Source organism: Anneissia japonica, unplaced genomic scaffold (genome assembly GCF_011630105.1).
Source record: "Anneissia japonica isolate Jap-2015-1 unplaced genomic scaffold, ASM1163010v1 scaffold18791_len51362_cov107, whole genome shotgun sequence".
In the NCBI taxonomy this organism is placed as follows: Eukaryota; Metazoa; Echinodermata; class Crinoidea; order Comatulida; family Comatulidae; genus Anneissia; species Anneissia japonica.
The window spans coordinates 21,725-29,281 of NW_022704479.1; the positions used below are offsets into that span (position 1 = coordinate 21,725).

General features: G+C 35.8%; 1 long non-coding RNA gene across 1 annotated transcript in view; it reads right to left on the reverse strand.

The window, feature by feature from the left end:
• Positions 1-7,557, reverse strand: part of LOC117104752 — a 41,066-nt gene that overhangs the window by 11,909 nt on the left and 21,600 nt on the right. Inside the window, exon 3 of the long non-coding RNA XR_004444812.1 lies at positions 3,544-3,653. This is a non-coding gene — a long non-coding RNA (uncharacterized LOC117104752). The remainder of the gene's footprint in view (positions 1-3,543; positions 3,654-7,557) is intronic.

The window sequence follows — 7,557 nt, forward strand, 5'->3', positions numbered from 1 at the left end:
GGAGCCCCCCCTGCCACTGCTTGGTGGTGCAGAATGTCATTGCAGCTGGACCCCCTCCCCAGCATGAAATTAAAATGTATTAAAACAATACAAATATTAAAGATTACGTTAAAACAGTGTTTATTTGATGAAAATCGGTTGAGTATTAGCAAAGTTATGCATGTAATTCATTGGATATCAGCTTCTAAAGATTCAAAAATCAATAATTTATTATCAAGATCTGTATATTAAAAAGAATTTTAATATACTTTTGATAGTGATTAATAGTTTGCAGAAATGTACTTCAATACCGTATATCTTTTATAAAATGCAAAAACATTACGTTGTGGGTGCTTGTGGGAAATTGCAACAACTGGGAGGGTTGCAAACTATGGTCTGCGGCATAAATTTGGGCCGCGGAACATTTTTGGAGGGCCGCGGAGCTGTCTCGAAATTGAAGGAAAAAAATAAAGAGACGTTTTATCATGGAGAAAATAGTTTTTAATAAAGCGAATGCAGCGAATGCAGCGAATGCGTCGCTTGCACACGCTGCTAAAGTGCCAGATGATGATGCATGCTATTTGAGTTTTAAGCAGTTTTTGTGTCTATGCCCCCTCGGGAGCCTAATTATCTGTATATTTATTCCTGATAGTTCTAGTATGCAACAACTCCACTCCCTAATCCTCATATTGAGATTTAGTTTGTGTAAAGCACCATGTGTGTATGTTTGTCTTGTGTGTCGTGGACTGTTTTATGTGTACTGGGCCCTCTGGGAGTACAGTAATTTGTTAATGAAGAGGAAACCCAGTATAAATAACAAATAAATAAATAAAACTTTGTGCATAATTAATAATTATGATGATGAAGAAGATGATGACGATGAGGAGGAAGCTGTGCAAGATTAATTAACAGGCCCTTTTATGTGAAGTGTTAGGTGAGGCCCGTAGCCTAAGTTACGGTTGGGAATTTGGAGACATCATCGTCGTCGTCAAATGTTCAATGCACACAGTCGGACAATAGATGATTTATGATATCTGTTTTGTATAGAAAGTAACCTGAAACCCATAAAACATCAGTTCAGGCATTCATTTATCTGTCTGTGGAAAATATAACATATGAATCATACAAAATAAGAAGAATTAAAATAAAATTTAAAATATGTGAAAAACATCTACACTAAATCAAAATGGAATATTCACTGCCTGTTGGATCCCAGTTTTAGTATTGCAGGGGTTCTGAAGGCTTTACAGTACAGTATAACCAATCCACCGTATTTTTGATAGATTGCTGATTAAAATGTAAAATTTAAGAATTTTAATTCAGTACATTCTCAAATGTTATATAAATCTCATATATCCCAGTCTAATATGACCACAACATGGAAGTCCTCTCCTTTAAACTTCTAACCTACTAAACTTTGCGTATCTCAATATACATATATATTTCCTTAAATCAAGGAAGTCCACTCATTAAATTAGTATATATAGTATAGAGAATTTTGCCTGTCAATCTCAGATATCCAAATTTTAAGAAATTATGTTTTATGCATGCACTGACATGAGAACTTTAACCTAATAACTTTGATATGTATGTTTTATGTTGTTTGTTGAATAGATTTCTTTAATAATAATATTGCAATCTAATATGACCACAACATAAGGAAGTCCACTCTGTAAATGTTTAGCATAATATTGTACAGAGAATTTCGATTGTTTATCAATATCATCATGTTAGATCCAAATCACGTTTTATGCAAGCACCGACGAGGAAAGATTAAACATAATAATTTTGATATGTACATGTTTTATGTTATGTGTTGATTGGTTGATTGGTCTTAGTTAATAATATTACAGTTTAATGGCTTAATGTAATAATATTACAGTTTAATGGTTTACAGTAATATTACAGTTTAATGGCCGCGGAATCCTGAACCCCAACTCGGGGCCCTTGGCGGCCCCCTAGCCCCAATCATCAGTGCTTGCGCTTTGCTCGCAACCTGACTATTTCCATTCTCGTTGCTAAGGCCTTGCTATAACGTGTGTGGCTGAACCGTGTTTGGTTGAATCAGAATAGAAAGAAAGGGGGGGGGGATGGTGAAACACAAATGTACAGTATTATTTTTTTAATAAAATAATATAATTTGTATACAATAAAATGTTATCACTACGAGAACAGATAATGATGTCAAAATATTGTATATACAGTACATGGAGGCTTCATGATCAAAGGTTCTTGCCAAGATTTGGTATGTTGGTCCCTGGCGCGGCTGGGCTGCTGGGCCGCGGTTTGGTGCCTGGAATTGTAAATAGGCCGTGAAGTAAAAAGTTTGCGGAACGCTGCACTATAGCATTGCTGAAGAATAGCCATAATGAAGCGATCCATATCGACCAAGATGCGAGAGACAGACTCTAGCTATGCTAACTAAACCTGAGCCTACTGTAGGCCCCTAGGTCTAGGCCTATCTCTCATCGACATCATAGGCTAGGCTAGGCCTGTGTAGGGATAGCCGATATGATTAAGGCCGAGCTTATACCATTGCTTGTGCCCAAGTGTATCTTTTTTTTTATCTCATGGATTTCTAACACATTACTGATGTTTCAAGCCACAAGACTACAGTAATATCCAGTACTTAATGCAATGGGTACTCCGAAGTGGTACGGGAACATGCTACTCACTCATTTTGTTGACTGTGAAGCACTGCGCGGTGATGTAATGAAGCTGCGAAACATGGACTGGTTCTTTTACAGTCTGCCACAATCATTTTTAAACCTAAGCACTGCGGTACAGAATAGATGGGACAAGTGGTTTTTGGCTGTTTTTCGTTGTTATCCAATATCCAGCCTGAAAAGTAGCGGAATGTTGTCGTGACATATAGAAACCCATTGTATGAGATATGAGCACATTCCTGCCAGCAGTTTCATAGGAGATAGGTGAAGTTACGAGGAGGCGATTAGTAGAATTAATATATAGATGATAATAATAATAAAAATAATAATAATGTTATATTTATATAGCGCATATTTCACATTGGCCCTATGCGCTTTACACAGAAATAATATAGGCCAACCGAGACAATAATAGTAATAGGTTGATTTATAAGGTGCAAATACACAAGGTAAAGGAAAAGCACACATCTAGATGTGTATAAGAGACAGGTGAAAAACATCTACACTAAATCAAAATGGTACCAAAAAACAGAGGTGAGAAACAAGACAGTTCATAGGAGAAAACATGGGATCACAAGGATGCAAAAAGGTTGAGTTTGAAGTTGCTTCTTAAAAGTAGCCAAGGAAGGAGACTCTTGAATATAAACTGGGTGATCATTCCACAGTTTAGAGCGGCAACACAAAAAGACCTTACCCCAAAAATTGTAAAACGGCATTTGGGTGTGAAAAGTGTTTTAAGTAGTTTGGCGTGTTCTTTTACATGCCGTAATTTGCCCAATGGTGAAGTGTCTTGTAAACAAGGAACAAATCTTGAATGCAATTCTGTTAGTGTGGGTGTGATATGCTGTGATCTAGGAATGAGTTTAATAAGACTCGTAACAAGATCCATAATCCTTACTTGGTAATGATCCTCAGGCACCATTTTAGCTTTTATCGATTATGTATGAAAGGAATTCTTGCATTATGTACTACACGAGTCAGCTGCCTTCCATCTTGTAAATGACCTTACTAAAAAACAACATAGTACAACTCAGTATAATAATACAGTATTACAATGGCATTGTTATTATTAGCACTGATCACAGCCCTCATATTAATGTTAAAGGTTACTCATCAACATTATGTTATGATTCAAATTTTAAAAATGGGTGTTCCTCACTTTGACCAACAAAAAGGTTTAAAACAATTTTTTGATAAAGCTTTGAATTCATAAAGTTGTCTTTTGCATTTCCATAATTCTACATGGAGACTAGGGCAGTGGTGGACCATCAAGGCAAGCAAGGTATGCAGTGCATACCCCGGCTAAAACAAATAAAAAAATATGTTAGTACAGTTTCTCCGCTTTATTTAGGATTTCTTAGTCAGGATCTTATACACCCTAATTTTTCGAGTGGAATGCTATTCATTGGAATAGCAAAGTTTTTCAATGTTTGGCCTACTTTGGTACCTAGGATAAGACACAGTCGGGCCTAACGTTTTGTACTTAGAATTTCCGCATGGCTGGTCTTTGATATCAGCCAATCACGTATTCAGTGAGTCAATGGAAGTCAGAGCATACCCTACAACGCTTAAATTTGCTATTGTGACAACCGTGTGGTGGCGTCAGAATAACCAATTTAACACTGGAATGGAAGCAGTGCTTCCAATGTGCGCATGCTCTTCTCACAAATCGGGACCTGCACTGCCGATCGGGTATTCTATCTACAAGCCTAATCTGAATCGATTAAAGTTTAAATATATTTACATACATATGACCGGTATAGAAGAAACTTTGAATTATTATTATTTGAATTGAAATTTGTTAAAGTACAGGAATAAGAATTCTTTTGAAGAGAAGACAACCATGCCAGTATTAAAAATAACATGCATTGTATTTTGACTATAAAACGCAATCTGATTCTGTATAGTAGTAGGCTTCCGAACTTTTCCTATCACTAGCAGGCCCTAGCATCAGTGGCGGGTCTTGAAATGGAAGGGAGCTGATGGTGTCAGGAAGGTAAAGTGGAGGCTCGGTGATTATGAGGGATAACTCGCAAAATAAGGTGATATGAGGTGATTTTTAATTACTTGAGCATGATTTGTGGGCAGGGGCGCAACTGGGGGATGGGCGAGTATTTTTTTAGGGGTAGGGGGAGGACGTGCGGCCCCTTGTACATCCTAGATATGCCAATATCTAGCATACCCTGCAATTTACCCTACGGTCCACCACTGGACTAGGGTGGCCACTAATAATCTTCTAACATTTTTCAATTTCTGAAGGTTCTTAATATATAATACACCAAATTATTCACCAAAGATAACGTCATCACAATTTCCTTTAGTGGGTATGAAAAAATAAAAACATCGCACGAAGAGCTATGATATGCTAATGCTAATTGGGTGATGTCGATAGTAGTGTATATTAATTGTTAAAAATGTAATGAAGTTAGCATAGAAGATACATTGTAGACAATTTATACAAATGATTCATAGATTTGAGATTAAGGTTGATTCGATTTACATTTCCATTCAGAATAACAATATGAAGAGTTTTTTAGAGCCCTTCTAGGGGGCCTAGGATTATCGCTTAGGCAAATCACCACATCCAGCGCTGACTAATGGATCGTCATTGATTTTGAGGTACACTTCAGACTGTCACTCGGTTTTGTTGCAATTTCTGTATGAAATAATTAAACTTATTGGACAAACTTAAATTGGTGAATTGCAGAATATGTATTTCTTTGACTACTATGATCAATGAGTCAGAAGAATGTTGTTTGTATGAATGTCTAGCCTAGTTCCATTTCTTTCACTGCATTTCAAATCCAATTTTCTGACGTTTGTTAAAGGAATATTTACCAAGGCTTTTCGATAAGTAAGAAAATTACATTCAGCCTTTAAGATGCAAGATTTTGCTGACCTATCTTGAAATGGACAATTCCGTTGTCCTTTTCTGAGAGTGCTGTGGGCATCCATTTCTGCAACTAGATTGCTCGTTTCTGTGAGTAGGTTGTTCATTTGTAACTGTATTTTTGGCGGCGATTGCCTTTCATAGGGGTGATGATCTTTAACATTTCAAACAATGCTCCATCCTAAGTTTCTGAGAGCAAAATTATGTTATGTTATAAAATGAATTTCTTAATAAACTACACTCAATTGAGGAGCAAAAACAACTGTCAGTTGTTTTTGCAAGTACCAAATTCCTTGACTACATAAAAAAAAAAGGTAACAATTGAACACTGTTATCAGCAGCACAGACAATGCTTTAGCAGTATCTTAAAGAATACAGAAATATCAGTACATCCTAAACAGGGCTTGAAATTAACTTTTTTTTTTTTGGTAGCACTGCCAAATTTTCTGGCACCCCACAAAAAAAATTTGGTAGCACAAGTAATTTTTTTAGTAGCACATATTTCCCCATCCTTTTCGCATCCGCTAAGATAATAAGCGCTGCGCAATATTTTATTCTTTATATTTGCTAACAAACCCCCACCCACCCACACCTACACTGTCCCCACGGATTATTATGCAAGAAAGAAGACATGAAAGAAAAAGAGAAGAGATTTTTAGAAATTGAAAAAAAAAAACCAGAAAAATAATAAATAAGAAATAACAAAAGGAAGGAAAGAAAAAAAAAGAAAGAAGTAAAATGGTGGAAAGAAAATGACAATGAAAAAACTAAAAGAAAGGTAAGTATCAAAAACGAAATAAGAAAAGGGATGAAACAATATTAAAAAGAAAATAGATATTAAATGGATAGTAAAGAAAAAAATGTGCAAGGTAAAAAATTCTGGAAGGAAAGGGAAAGTATTTCATGGAAAGTTGCAATTGTTAGGAATATTTCTAAGAAAATTACAAATTTCTGTTAATTATTAACAGATATACACAATATAAAAAATAAAAACATGAGCAGTAATAATGTGCTAGCTAAACCGTCTAGTAAATGGATTGCCAAAATCTGCAGTTACTTAAGTGGATTGATATATTAATTATTATTACTGAAACATTAATTATATTTTCTGTACACTTTCATTAAATTTTTCAGTATTTTTCTTTATTTGTGCAGGAAATTTCGAGAAAATAGGTCCGCAGAATCGCATTAACACTGCGAATGCCTAGACATTGGTTACAATAGCCATTGGCCGACTTTACTGCAACATTTGCGCGGAAATTGGCAGACTTATTTTTAATATGCGTGGATGGAATTTTTTCTTTATGAGATAACTCTAAATCAATTTCACATAATAATTTCAACCTAAACAGAGTTCCAGAGTTTTCACCAACATTTCGGGAGTGCTGAGATTCCAGCTCCCCACTGTCAATAAAGGCCATTTAGGCTTCGTTTTAAGCCCGAAAAATTGGCATCACACAGTCGGCGGCGACACTTCTTATTTTTGAATGTAGCCTAGAACATTACGCCTGGGCCTGTACAACTTCAGCAAAGTATCTTATACCTACATATATAACGATCTATAGTTTCATTTTCTTGTTCAATGGTTGTTTTTATTGAGAATTATTTAAAAAAAAAAAAAACTGGTACGCCTTCAAACTTTCGAAACTTCAGTATTAATCGCCAGAGAACATCGTCACACTTCTAGTGTTTACAAAGGTTTCGCGGAGTAACATATCCCAAACATTGCAAGTTGCCCCGAATGATGTAATATCCCAGCATTCTGATTGGTTTACAACTTGCAATGGACTCAATATACCTTACTCGCCAGCCGGTGTAGTCCGGCGCACAGATGGTTTGGGATGTTACTCCGCGAAATATAGTTTCGTAAAATTGGAAGGCCTGCTACCAGTTCGTTCGATGTTGTTTTGTTGTTACTTTTTTGTTGTTGTTGTCAAAACAAGAAACATTCCTTGTAGAATTATATATTTTTTATATATCTTATAGATTAAATTAACCAATTAATTCAATTGTTGCACTTTA